Raw genomic sequence first — 14391 nt, forward strand, 5'->3', positions numbered from 1 at the left:
GCACATTTTATTCCTGTAAAATCCAAGTTGCACAGACGATATATTTCTATTATCACATTTAATTTCATAAGTGAAACATTGTATCTCCCCTGCAATAGTTTCCAATGGGCTCCTAATAGCAGTATCACTTGCATTTCCCTGATCCCATTTTGTTACTGTATGGCTTGATCTCTGCCATGGCACAAATGGTTAAAGGATTGACATTCAAATGAGATCAGGAGCCTTGGATATTGTCCAGCCCCCCTGTTCATGTATAACAGGACAGAGAGGGGAGTTTATCAGCACTGCTGCCTCTCTGACTGATCTACATCCATCCAGCTGTAACAGTAAGTACCGCACTCTGTATGACATAATATCAGCCATCATTAATTATACAACTGCGCTTCCCGCTTTATGTTATATTCATGATCTATAGTCTCTATTTATTACTGTACGTATATTTGTTACAATAGTTTATCTGGTTCACACCTGAGCATCCTTTTCACTGGACTCATGACTAGGGTTGCCACCTTTCTTGCCCAAAAATACCGGCCATGCTCATTTGCATAATTGATTATATATGCGTGACAAATTAATTCGATTCTCCTTATACGGGCTTGTATGCGTCGCTAATTTTTTGCACCTCGGTCTGTAGTTTTTAACACGACTTTTTGATCGCTTTTTATTATAAAGTTCAGGAGTTGCAGTTAGTTACTAACTACAACTCCCAGCATGTCCTGATACAGCCTGTGGCTCAGCAGCTGCCCCCAAACGAAAACTACAACTCCCAGCATGTTGGACTATACAGTAGTATATAATATAGATAAGTGCTTCCCAACCAGGGGTGCCTCCAGCTGTTGCAAAACTACCACTCCCTGCATGCCCTGATACAGCCTTTGGCTCAGCAGCTGCCCCAAACAAAAACTACAACTCCCAGCATGTTGGACTATGCAGTAGTATATTGTATAGGTCAGTGTTTCCCAACCAGGGGTGCCTCCAGCTGCAGCAAAACCACCACTCCCAGCATGTTGGACTATACAGTAGTAAATAGTATAGGTCAGTGTTTCCCAACCAGGGGTGACTCCAGCTGTTGCAAAACTACAACTCCAAACATGTTGGACTATACAGTAGTAAATAGTATAGATCAGTGTTTCCCAACCAGGGGTGCCTCCAGCTGTTGCAAAACTACAACTCCCAGCATGTAGGATTATACAGTAGTAAATAGTATAGGTGAGTGTTTTCCAACCAGGGGTGCCTCCAGCTGTTGAAAAACTACCACTCCCAGCATGTTGGACTATACAGTAGTAAATGGTATGGGTCAGTGTTTCCCAACCAGGGGTGACTCCAGCTGTTGCAAAACTACAACTCCAAACATGTTGGACTATACAGTAGTAAATAGTATAGATCAGTGTTTCCCAACCAGGGGTGCCTCCAGCTGTTGCAAAACTACAACTCCCAGCATGTAGGATTATACAGTAGTAAAAAGTATAGGTGAGTGTTTCCCAACCAGGGGTGCCTCCAGCTGTTGAAAAACTACCACTCCCAGCATGTTGGACTATACAGTAGTAAATAGTATAGGTCAGTGTTTCCCAACCAGGGGTGCCTCCAGCTGTTGCAAAACTACAACTCCCAGCATGTAGGATTATACAGTAGTAAATAGTATAGGTCAGTGTTTCCCAACCAGGGGTGCCTCCAGCTGTTGCAAAACTACAACTCCCAGCATGTAGGATTATACAGTAGTAAATAGTATAGGTCAGTGTTTCCCAACCAGGAGGTGCCTCCAGCTGTTGCAAAACTACAACTCCCAACGTGTTGAACTATACAGTAGTAAATAGTATAGGTCAGTGTTTCCCAACCAGGGGGGCCTCCAGCTGTTGAAAAACTACAACTCCCAGTATGTTGGACTATACATTAGTAAATAGTATAGGTCAGTGTTTCCCAACCAGGAGTGCCTCCAGCTGTTGCAAAACTACAACTCCCAGCATGCCCAGACAGCCGTTTGCTGTCCGGGCAGGCTGGGAGTGGTAGTTTTGCAACAGCTGAAGGCACTCTGGTTGGGAAACACTGGTTTAGATTATGGTGCAACATTCTGGAAGTTGGAGGATTGGTTGGATAAATATTGGACATTGCATTGCTGGTATTTTTAATATAAAAATACCAGCAAGGTGGCCAAAATAACGGCTGTGCCGGTAAAATACCGGTGGCAACCCTACCCATGACATGATCTTCTGGGAGGTAATCTCAATGTACATGTTATAATTAGTGTTTAGCGCAAATATTCCAAATGCGAGTTTTTACCGCGAATATTGGCACTTCTCAATTCCCCAAATATTTAGAATATAGTGATATATATTCGTAATGACGAATATTCATTTTTTTTCTATGCAAATTTATGCTAATATCGACACTTCCAGACTGGAAACTGATCCCTCCCTTCTTTTACATGAAAGATATAATTGCGAATGCGCACTATGCAAATTTCATTACGAATTTTCGCATGGAAAAATAAAAGAGAACGAACATAGCGAAGATGCGAATTTTACGACCATAGGACGAACATTCATCCATATATTTGCGAAACATCGCAAATTCGAATATGGCCCTTGCCGCTCATCACTCGTTATAATATTGGTCCATGAGAATCGAATTGAGATCTGACAGTGAATTCTGGTCATAGTCCAACAATAAGGTGACCCTATAAGTCAGTCATTGATGGCCACAGCTCTATATTGAAATCAATAGGAGATTTTGAAATCTTTGGGTACTGTATGCTTTTCCCAATAGTAATGCCAGGTGATCCATTTGTGCTGGACACCAGTTGGCATTGACTTGTTTCGTATGGTATCATGAGGAAGGGTAATGATATATCTAATTGTACAGAATATCCTATAGATAAATGTAATATGACCACATCACAGTGACCCAAGTGATGGCTGAAAACATTGTGGGACTTAGCTGCATATATCAAACTTCTTGTCATTTTTTTTGGCGTTGCATATCCGTATTTTTCGCCGCACTTTTTCTTCCCCAAAACTAGGGGGGAAAAGTTGGTGCGTCTTATACGGCAAATACACATTAAAACCATGTGCTATCGCGGCGGTCCCTGTGGCCATCAACGACCGGGACCCACGCCTAATACAGGACATCACCGATCACGGTGATGCCCTGTATTAACCCTTCAGACGCGGCGATCAAAGCTGACCGCCGCATCTGAAGCGAAAGTGACACTAACCCGGAATCTCCTGCATGGCCGGCGCTCTCCTTCGTCGTCATCATGTCGTCACGCACGCTGTCCCGACATCCAATAGGAGCGGCGTGTGTAACGACGTGATGGCGGCGACGGAGAGCAAGGATACAGAGCAGCAGAGACGTTCCGGAGCGATGGGGACACCCGGGGGCGCGGCGACAGCGATGGAGGGCGACATCCAGGGCAGCGGTGACGAGCGGTGACGGGTCTGGAGCAGCGGGGACACGTGAGCATTACCTCCTATACCAGTGGTCTTCAACCTGCGGACCTCCAGATGTTGCAAAACTACAACTCCTGCCATGCCCGGACAGCCAACGGCTGTCCGGGCATGCTGGGAGTTGTAGTTTTGGAACATCTGGAGGTCCGCAGGTTGAAGATTACTGTCCTATACTTTACATTGTATTTGGTTAAGAATCTTTTTTTCTAGATTTTCCTCCTTTAAAATTGGGTGCGTCTTATATGCCGGAGCATCTTATATGGCAAAAAATACGGTAATTTGTACAGGACCTTGTAAACCTTCCCCCACTGCCAGCTCTCACGAACACATTGATCAGAAGGGTCATATCCTACTTGATCTTATTGTTTTGACATTAGAGAAGCCCCTTTTGGCAGAAGCTCAGCTCCATTGATTTAACCAACGTGTTCAGCCCAAATAGTCTCTTACCTGTAGATATGTCACAAGATGCACGTTATATAAGTAAATGCTCATGACAGTAACAATATGATGAAGGATAACAGTGTCGGCTTGTAGCAGATGGGGAGATAATGGGTTTTCTCAGAATTTTGGCTAAGATCAAGTGTAGTATCTGTTCTTATCAGGCAGTCCACTGTTAAGAATGGATGGCTGCATGGAGGAGTAGGGGTACCGGGGTGTTCCGGGGCTGGTGCCACAGAACCAGCTCAACGGCTGCTCTCATGTGCTCTGTTTCCTCCAGATCTGGCCATGAGGTTGGGGGTGTAGAGCGGAGGTACATTTGTGCCTCGGGGAGTGGTGACCCTGAGGTGCCTAAACTCACTGGATGCACTCCCATTGAGCGGAAGCACTGCACCATTAACTCTTCACCCACCTTTGGCACTCACCCGTGGTATCCCGGCCTTCTGGCTAGGATCAGGAAAATTTTTATAGATCCGGCCGGATGACCGGGCAGTATATCTGCACTCATCCACTTATTTATTTTTTTGTATGTCACTGTGCCACTTTTACATGCTTGTTTTGTACACAGGATTTGTCAGGATGCGGTAGCCCTTCTGGGTGTCCCTCCTGGTGATCTAGGGGAGGTGTGTGTGGCCATTTGGTTCCTCACCTCCCTGCAGCCCCTGGCCATCTTGGCTTTGGTCGAGATGCCATCAGTATACGGCTCCTTGGCTGATATTGGGATAAAGCCTTGGTTGAAGCTAGGGGCATTTGTGGCCACTTAGTAGCTTCAGCGAAAAGGGGCATCGAACCTGGATCCTTGCAGGTACCTTTTGGCCTGGAGGTGAAGGGTAGGTTTGTTGGGGGGGCCTCTCTCCTGTTGGAGAAGGGCTTAGTGATAGACAGCAACCTTTGTGCACTTTTTTTTTTGTGTGTGTGACATGTTTGCACTTTTTCTTGCACTTTGGGTGATAGAGAGCACTTGCCTCGGCTCAAAAAAAATAAAAAATGACATGAGATAAGCCACTTTTGGCAGAAGCTCAGCTCCATTGATATAACCAACATTTTAAGCCCAAATAGTCTCTTACCTGTAGATATGTCACAAGATGCACGTTATATAAGGAAATGCTCATGACAGTAACAATGTGATGAAGGATAACAGTGTCGGCTTGTAGCAGATGGGGAGATTATGGGTTTTATGACTCTGTGACAGCTGATCAAAGTCAGGAGTTCTTTTCAGGGGGGGGGTCATTCAGTGTTGACATCAAACCCATCTGTATGTTCAACATTACTTCAATGCTGCAGTGGTCCCTATTGCAATGTCGGAGGCATTTTGCAACTGAGGGTTCGTTTCAATGTATTACGTGGTATAAGGCAGTAAATAAAGCCAAGGCCCCAAGAAACTATTCCTGGAAGGACCAATTGAGAATAGTGAATATCACTAGGTAAGTACTGTATGAAGACCAGAGGTCCCAATTATAAAAGGTGAAAGGCCACCGTGACATTTACACTTAATTCTGTATTTCACTTATTGTTGTGTCACATTGTGTAGCATTCTTGAATTATCCAAGCTACTAAATTATAGTGTATACACAGCCCGACCAGGTAAGAGTTGGATATTATAGAAACTATAGGGCTTAAATGAAGAGTAATTCACGCCGAAAAATTTACGGGTGGAAAAAATAATTTTATTTTTGCGCAAATTTCGCGGGAAATTAGCGCGCAATTCATGTGGCATTGGGCGCGGAATTGCGCGTGGACATGGGGGAAAAAGAAGTGAAGGTTTTTTTCAGCCATTTCCGCGTGAATTGCACGCGAATTCCGCGCAAATTGCCCGTGAATTGTGCGCAAATTCCGCGCGAAAACAATGTCGGGCAGAATTTTTTTTTACCATTGACTTCAATTGATTTCTGCTAGCGGATTCCGCTTGAAGAATGAACGTGACAGACATTTATCAAGCGATTTAGTTACATTTTTTTAACTAAAAATGTCGCACAAATGCCGCACCTGCAACTACGCGATTTTTCGTGCGACATTTTGACTGGAAAGAGAGAAAAGCAAGTTTTCCAAAACTTAACTACATAGTAATAATTTTAAAATGGACTACGGGTAGGTTAAAAATTTACAAAATTTACTCCAGCTCAAACATGGAGCAGAAAAAGCCACTACCAAAGTAAAAAAGGAAAAATTGCTTACGTGAAAGAAAATTATCAACAGGCTGAAACCAGTTGATAAATAAGTCACACATAAGCAAACATTGATAAATGTCCCTCCATGTTCTTTCTTCAAGCGGAACGGAATTCAGCGTCGGAATTCTGCTAGCAGAATATCCGCAGTGTGAACAGGACAGCAGAAATAACATTAAAGTCAATGGGCAGAGGAGATGTGCATTAATTTGGAGCTGAGAATTCAAGAGGAATTACTCGAGTAAATTCCTCTTAAATTACTCCGTGTGAACGCACCCTAACCCAGAATTACTTATATCATATTCTTCACAAATTTCCAGCATTGTTTATATTACTTTCTTCACCAATATGTAGAGAGCAAAAGGGGCAAACTAGCAGTCCCTGAAGTACATGTTACATAGCTGAGTGGTGTTAACCATATGTCCCTTCTATGTCTCACACACCTTTTTAAATGAAGCTGTTCCCGCAAACAAAGCCCAGGAAGGAGACCTCTGGAGTCAAGGATTCAAGTAACAACTTGAAACTTTACTTAAAGGGGTACTCCGCTGCTCGGTGTTTGGAGAAAACTGTTCCGAACGCTGGAGCCGTGGCCGGGAGCTCGTCATAGCCCCTCCCCTCATGGCATCACACCCCACCCCTTCAATGCAAGTCCCATAGACTTGCATTGAGGAGGCGGGGCGGGGCGTGACGGCATGAGGGGGCGGGGCTGTGACGTCACGAGCTCCTGGCACTGGCTCCAGCATTCAGAACAGTTTGTTCCAAATGTTGAGCAGCGGAGCACCCCTTTAACTCCTAAAACAATCCAGTACAATGCATATACTTGAAAGTAGTGCAACTTTGAGTACAACTTAGGTATCAGGAGAAGCAGGATTTAGTCACTGTTACTTTAAATGATATTACTTCTGCAGATATATTTTTAGGAAGAATAAAACTTGCTAAACCTCTTGAAGTAGAATCATAGACTATCCGTGTAGTGGGACTTTGGCTAGGCTCAGAAACAAGGTTAATGCTGACAGGACTGGTGACTTGTATGTGGTCTCTTTGTAAGAGGTATGTCTGATATTAGCAGTACCTAGGCTAACTAAACTTTAGTCTCCTCAGGATGTAACAGAGTGGAGGAGCAAAACATGCGCTCCTGGCCATTGCCAGGGCTAGATTGACTATACCTAGACTAGTCTATCTCATACACATGACTTAGTTTGGTTTAGATGTACACGAAGTGCAGTGCAATGTGCAAAATATTAACCCTCTGCATGCTGTAGAACTAATTTTATGCTTTCAATAGCAGACAAATACATGACTAAGGGAGAGTAGAGTTACGCTACCCTTGCACCCTGACTATCCCTTTTACTTACCACCATCCCCATCAATAACCACAGACTCTTAGTATGGTGCAAAGGCCACAGCGGACCAACCATTTTATTAACAAAATAACAATTATGTACCATTTTACTCTTTTAATAAACAACAACAAATTAAATAACAAATAAATAACAGAATTTCCAACACCTGATCCAGGGTTAACGTAACCTCCCATCCAAAAATAACCCTCCCCATTCTGGAAGGGGACCTGAAGGCAGCTTCTCATCCAAGCACTGTCTCCTACTTTGTCCTTGGTCGACCTTCACCTGACCCAAGGGCACCACCTTTGGAGACCCACTCTGTACCTTCCGCTAGGGACCCCCATGATTAGCTGGCTACCAACCCAGCTCCCCCCGGCCATTATGACAAGGGCCTCCACCATCCTTCCAGCATGCCTACAAATCCCCCTCCAGCTCACGCCGCCCTGACAGAACAAAACCCAGACCCCCTACGAAAACAAAACACTCCAAACGATCAGTACCAGCTCAAAGGGCGGGCGGGTGGGACACGGCTTCTCTCCCTGGAATGACTCCTCCCCTTCCTGTTCCTGCAAACCCCTAGTCCCATGCCTGCCTAGCTCCTCCTACCTTAACCCCTCATCCCCCCCCCCAGCCTAGCTCAAACTTGCAAACCCCTAAGTCCGCTACCTACCACCCCCCCCCCCCCCCCCCTTGTCATGTGTCCCCTCCTCTCCCATTTTGTACTTTTCGGGGGCTTTCTACATTTAGGCATTTAGCCCCTGAAATACAAAAGCTATGCCCAGCTAACCTTTTTAGCACTCAAGTATTCTACTTTGTAGCAACTGGAACAGCTGGGCTGGTCCCCCACAAATAACCCCTCTTTCTACAAGCCCAAGCTGTGTTCCAGTTATAGGGAGCCATGTGCCCATTACACAATACAGACCAGAAATCTGCTCTCTTGTGTGATTTACTAGATCTATTTTTTGTCCTAAATTTTTTTTCAAGGGGAATGGATCTCACAGATGTGATGTGAAAGAGATCTAAGACAGAGATCTAAGGCAAAGATCATTCATGTCATTCCAAAGACCAACCAAATTGCTCGGCCAGACATTGATTTACATTTTGTGCATATTTTGTGATTTAAAAAGCATTTTTTATAGTAAAAAAAATGTTTTCCTTTTTAAACGTTATTTGAGCTTTATAATATAGCAGTATTGGGATATATTTTAAGCAGTTATTTTTTTCGGTTCTAAGAAATTCTATGGCCCAAAAAATGGAAAATTTATGGCGTACAGCCTGAAGTCTATGTCACAATACTTGCTGAAATAAGACTTAACTTTACCAAAAATAAAAAAAACTTGCTGGGACTGGACAATGTAATGCAGGCCACGCTGACTTGACAGATGACTTGACTGAAGACTGACAAAGCTATGACTGCAGCTTACTTGAATTGATGGTGGCTGCAGGACTTGACTTTGAGGCCTCCAACACTCTGGACACACACACTAGGCACGACTGACCTCAGCAAAGACTTATCTTCAAAGAGAAAAAGAGAGAGAGCTAGCTCCACCCAGGGCTTATATGGGGAGACTAGCAGGGAGCTCATAGTTCACTCTTGGGGTCACCTGGTCACTGGTACCTCCTGGGTAACAATCACATGACATATCACATGGTACAACTCTTAAAGCAACAAGACATTTCTTCTTTGGTACTTGGTCCCTACTAGAATAGCTAAAATGTACCCCACAGCTTCTCAATTATGCTTCCGTAATTGCTAGCAGATGTGAACTATGTTTCATATTTGGTGGGCTTGCCCACGTGTAAAACGCTTTTGGATACGGGTCTATTATTTTATTTTGTCGGTAACAGGTGTGAACCTCGTGAAATCCCCGGAGCAAGCTCTACTACCGAATATCTCAAAGCAACTACGCAAACTTATTTCCTACATCTTTCTAGCCGCTAAGATAGCCATAGCGACTAATTGGAAATCAAGTTCTATTCAATTTCAGCTGATACGCCCCAAGTTAAATTGGATAATGGCTAATGACAAATTGAGGAGCCTTTTAAATGATTCCCAACAGTCGTTTGAGGCTACCTGACAACCTTAGGTGGACTATCTGGGTAATCCTTCTTGAAGTTTCTGTCTCTGTTCTTTTCTCCTCTTACCTTCCTTTCTTTTTCTCCTACTGGAACTATTCTTCCGCCCCTGTTTTGTTCCTTGTGCTGTTTCCCCTTGTGTGTCTGTCTTTGTATTGTTTCAAACCCGGTGTCACCGGGCTAATTTGTCTGATCATATACTGGTTGATTCAGGTAGCTTTGGCTCCTTCCAAAGGCTCATCTTGTGTCTCTTGTTCAAGCAGAGGAGCCTTCATAGGAATCCCTTAATGGGAAGCCACAACTGATTTGTAACTTTGCGATTCGAACCTTTCGGACTTATGCCTAATATATTGCTAATTACTTGTTGAAGTTTACAATTCTTTACAGTTGGCATAATGTGTACTGCTGACGTTATACGTTTTGTATGCTTATTCATTTTTGATCACCTTAATAATAATAAAAACATTGAAACAGAAAGCAACAAGACATTTTATAATACATTACAATGCAGAACATATGTACAGGCGGGAAACAAGTACAAGGGGGTCCAGGGAACACTGAAGGGAGGCTGCCGGACAGGGCAGCAAGGGTACAGGGTAACACCTCCCGTACTGGATTACCACATCTTTTTTTTGGGTAGGTTATTTCTGGGACTGAGTGTTTGTTCGTAAGTATGTATTCTTAATTGTCGGCTATGGATTTGTAAATGTGACCTGAGATCTTCATACCTCTAACGTATATCACACATTCTTTGTTTCTATAAACATCTTTTTTTTCCAAGTGTAGTTGCTTCTGTGTGTCTGGCATATGTATAACAAGCCTAAATTTTTATACAGCTGATGCCCCAACTGATGCCAACTTGCATCAGTTGTCATCAGTTGTTTAGCATCCGGCGTCCTGTGTTTCTGAATGCCACAGGGGAACGCAGCAAGATGCTTTCCCCTCTGCGATGCCAGTCCAGCAAATCCAACTATCCGGCGTCCAAACTGAGACCCTGGATGAATGTGAACTGTCCAGGGGCGGACATATCACCGGTTCAGCTGCACAGGGGCCAATCATGTGACACACACGACACAGGTGAGCAGTGGCAGCGGCTGCATAGTCCACCCCATGGTCTGGCAGTGGCCGCTGCCTCACTCTAGCATACAAGGTCCTGACACTAGTATCAGGACCTTGTACGCAAGGTAAGTTGTTGTTTTGGTTTTTACTTGATTGTTATTTATTTTTAAAAATTGAGCAGCAAAATAGGGAGTGGGAGTGGAAAGGGGGGGGGGGCTGGGAATAAAGCCTGACTACCTACCTACCGGCATAAAGGGGGGGAGATCGAGCTATCTGTGGAGGGTGGAAAGGGGGGGGGAGCCTGTCTAAATACCTGCCTAAGGGGGAGGGAGGAGATAAGTATCTATAGAGCATGGAAAGGGGAGAGGGGAGCCTGCCTACCTACCTGCCTAAAGGGGGGGGGGAGATTAGTCTATCTATGAAGGGTGGAAAAGGGGGAGTGGAGCCTGCCTACCTACCATCGTGAAGGGGGGGGGGGTAGATCAATTTATCTATATAGGGTGGAGGGGGAGCCTGATTACCTACCTCAGTGTTTCTCAACCAGGGCACCTCCAGCTGTTGCAAAACTACAACTCCCAGCATGTCCAGACAGCGAGTTGTAGTTTTGCAACAGCTGGAGACATCCTGGTTGGGAAACACTGACCTATCTTATATAACTACTATATAAAAGCACAGAAGGGGACCTAAGTGCTATATGGTCGCACAGAGGGGGCCTATCTACTGTATGGGGGCACAGAGGGGGCCTAACTGCTATATGGGGGCACAGAGGGGGCCTAACTGCTATATGGGGGCAGTATTACTATGTGAGACAATATTGATTGCAAGTGTGTATAGTAGTGTGGATGGTGCTGAAACAAGGAGCCTAAAATGTTTGTCTGGCAGATTCTGTAGAGACAAGTTGTGGCCGGGAGAAGTCTTCATGATGCCTAGAACCGATGGAGAAGAAAAGTAAAAGTGAACGACTCTGAACAAAGAAGATGTCACCGGTGATTCTCTGGATGTAACTGTGAGCACTTGTATAAGCTGTAGCGTCTGTGTAGTGTTGGTATCTACCTGTATATGATCATTGTACAGGGTAAACCTTGGTCTTTGCGTAGTGGATTTTTTTCAGTAGCAGTGTTGGGATATTAGTCATTCTGTGGTAGTAGTGGTCATGGTGTGGCGGTATTATTTGTCCCTTGCATACTGGTATTATTAACCCCTTAAGGACCCTTGACATACGCGAATGTCATGGAGAATTCCGGCCTCCGCCGCGCACTGGGCGGGGATCGGACCAGGATGCCTGCTGAAATCATTCAGCAGGCATCCCGTGCAAATGCCCAGAGGGGTCATCAGACCCCCCCATGTCGGTGATCACGGCAAATCGCAAGTGAAATGTAAGGGGGATCGCAGGTGTCTAAGACACCCAGGATCCCCCTGAAGCGATAGGAGTGAGTTGGCACGGGTGCCACCCCTCCTATCCCTGCTATTGGTGGTCTAGACATGACCACCAATAGCAGATCGGGGGCGGGGGGGTTAACTTTCGTTTTCCCCGTCCTGCCCACCTACAATAGGCAGGGCAGGACGGGGAAATGACAGGGACCGGCGCCGAAGATCCACTTACCGATCCAGGCAGGCGACGAAGGATGCGGGCGACGGAGATCGGCGGGCGGCGATGACATGCGGCTGAGGCCGGTGAGTTGCCTAGCAACATCTGGAGGGTACAGTTTGAGACCATTATACAGTGGTCTCTAAATGTAGCCCTCCAGATGTTGCAAAACTACAACTCCCAGCATGCCCAGACAGCTGTTTGGGCATGCTGGGAGTTATAGTTTTGCAACAGCTGGAGGGCTACAGTTTGAGACCACAATATAGTGGTCCCTAAACTGTAGCCCTCCAGATCTTAGAAAACTACAACTCCTAGCATGCCCAAACAACTGTTTGCTGTCAGGGCATGCTGGAATTTGTAGTTTTGCAACAGCTGGAGGACCACAGTTTGGAGATCACCTTGCAGTGTTCTGTAAAACTGTCGCCCTCCAGATGTTGCAAAACTGCAAATCCCAGCATGTCCGAACAGCTGTCTCAGCATGCTGGGAGTTGTAGTTGCGTACCTCCAGCTATTGCATAACTACATCTCCCAGCATGCCCTTCGGCGATCAGTACATGCTGGGAGTTGTAGTTTTGCAACAGCTGGAGGCACACTGGTTGGAAAATACTGAGTTAGATAACAGAACCTAACTGAAGGTTTTCCAACCAGTGTGTCTCCAGCTGTTGCAAAAGTACAACTCCCAGTATGCACAGTCTGTCAGTACATGCTGGGAATTTTAGTTTTTAAACAGCTGGAGGTTTGCTCCCCCATGTGAACGTACAGGGTACATTCACATGGGCAGGCTTACAGTAAGTTTCCTGCTTCAAGTTGAGGCTGTGGCAAATTTTTCACCACAGCGCAAACTCCTAGCGGGAAACTCACCGTAACACGCCAGTGCGAATGTACCCTAAAAACACTACACTAACACATAATAAAGAGTAAAACACTACATATACATCCCCTTACACTGTCCCCCCCAATAAAAATTAAAAACGTATTGTATGGCAGTGTTTCCAAAACGGAGCCTCCAGCTGTTGCAAAACAACAATTCCCAGCATTTCCGGACAGCCACTGACTGTCCAGGCATGCAGGGAATTTAGCAACAGCTGGAGGCACCCTGTTTGGGAATCACTGGCGTAGAATACCCCTATGTCCACCCCTATGCAATCCCTAATTTAGTCCTCAAATGCGCATGGCGATCTCTCACTTCGGAGCCCTGTCTTATTTCAAGGAAACAGTTTAGGGCCACATATGGGGTATCTCCGTACTCGGGAGAAATTGCACTACAAATTTCGGGGGGCTTTTTCTCCTTTTACCCCTTATGAAAAGGAAAAGTTGGGGTCTACACCAGCTTGTTAATGTAAAAAAAAAAATTTACACTAACATGCTGGTGTTGCCCCATACTTTTTATTTTCACAAGCGTTAAAAGGAAAAAAAGACCCCCAAAATTTGTAACACAATTTCTCCTGAGTACGGAAATACCCCATATGTGGGCGCAAAATGCTCTGCGGGAGCACAACAAGGGTCAGGAGTGAGAGCGCACTATGTACATTTGAGGCCTAAATTGGTGATTTGCACAGGGGTGGCTGATTTTACAGCGGTTCTGACATAAACGCAAAAAAATAAATACTCCCATGTGACCCCATTTTGGAAACTACACCCCTCATGCAATGTAATAAGGGGTACAGTGATTATTTACGCCCCACAGGGGTCTGGCAGATTTTTGGAAAAGTGGTCCGTGAAAATGAAAAATTTTATTTTTCATTTGCACAGCCCACTGTTCCAAAGATCTGTCAAACGCCAGTGGGGTGTAAATACTCACTGCACCCCTTATTAAATTCTGTGAGGGGTGTAGTTTCCAAAATAGGGTCACATGTGGGGGGGTCCACTGTTCTGGCACCACGGGGGGCTTTGTAAACGCACATGGCCCCTGACTTCCATTCCAAACAATTTTTTTCCCAAAAGCTCAATGGCACTCCTTCTCTTCTGAGCATTGTAGTTCGCCCACAAAGCATTTTACGTCCTAACATGGGATATTTCCATACTCAGAAGAGATGGGGTTACAAATTTTGGGGGTCATTTTGTCCTATTATCCCTTGTAAAAAAAAATAATTTGAGGGAAAACTAGCATTTTAGTGAAAAAAAATCATTTTCACATCCAACTTTAAGGAAAAGTCGTCAAATACCTGTGGGGTGTTAAGGCTCACTGGACCCCTTGTTATGTGCCTTGAGGGGTGTAGTTTCCAAAATAGTATGCCATGTGTTTTTTTTTTTTTTTTGCTGTTCTGGCACCATAGGAG

At 44.9% G+C, this 14391-nt stretch overlaps 1 protein-coding gene across 1 annotated transcript in view; it reads left to right on the forward strand.

Moving 5' to 3' along the window:
* Positions 1–214: 214 nt before the first annotated feature.
* Positions 215–14391, forward strand: part of LOC130366835 (prion-like protein doppel) — a 46234-nt gene continuing 32057 nt past the window's right edge. Inside the window, exon 1 of the mRNA XM_056569215.1 lies at positions 215–326. The gene's annotated coding sequence lies outside the window, so the exon portion shown is untranslated. The remainder of the gene's footprint in view (positions 327–14391) is intronic.

Source organism: Hyla sarda, chromosome 4 (genome assembly GCF_029499605.1).
Source record: "Hyla sarda isolate aHylSar1 chromosome 4, aHylSar1.hap1, whole genome shotgun sequence".
NCBI classification, from domain to species: Eukaryota; Metazoa; Chordata; class Amphibia; order Anura; family Hylidae; genus Hyla; species Hyla sarda.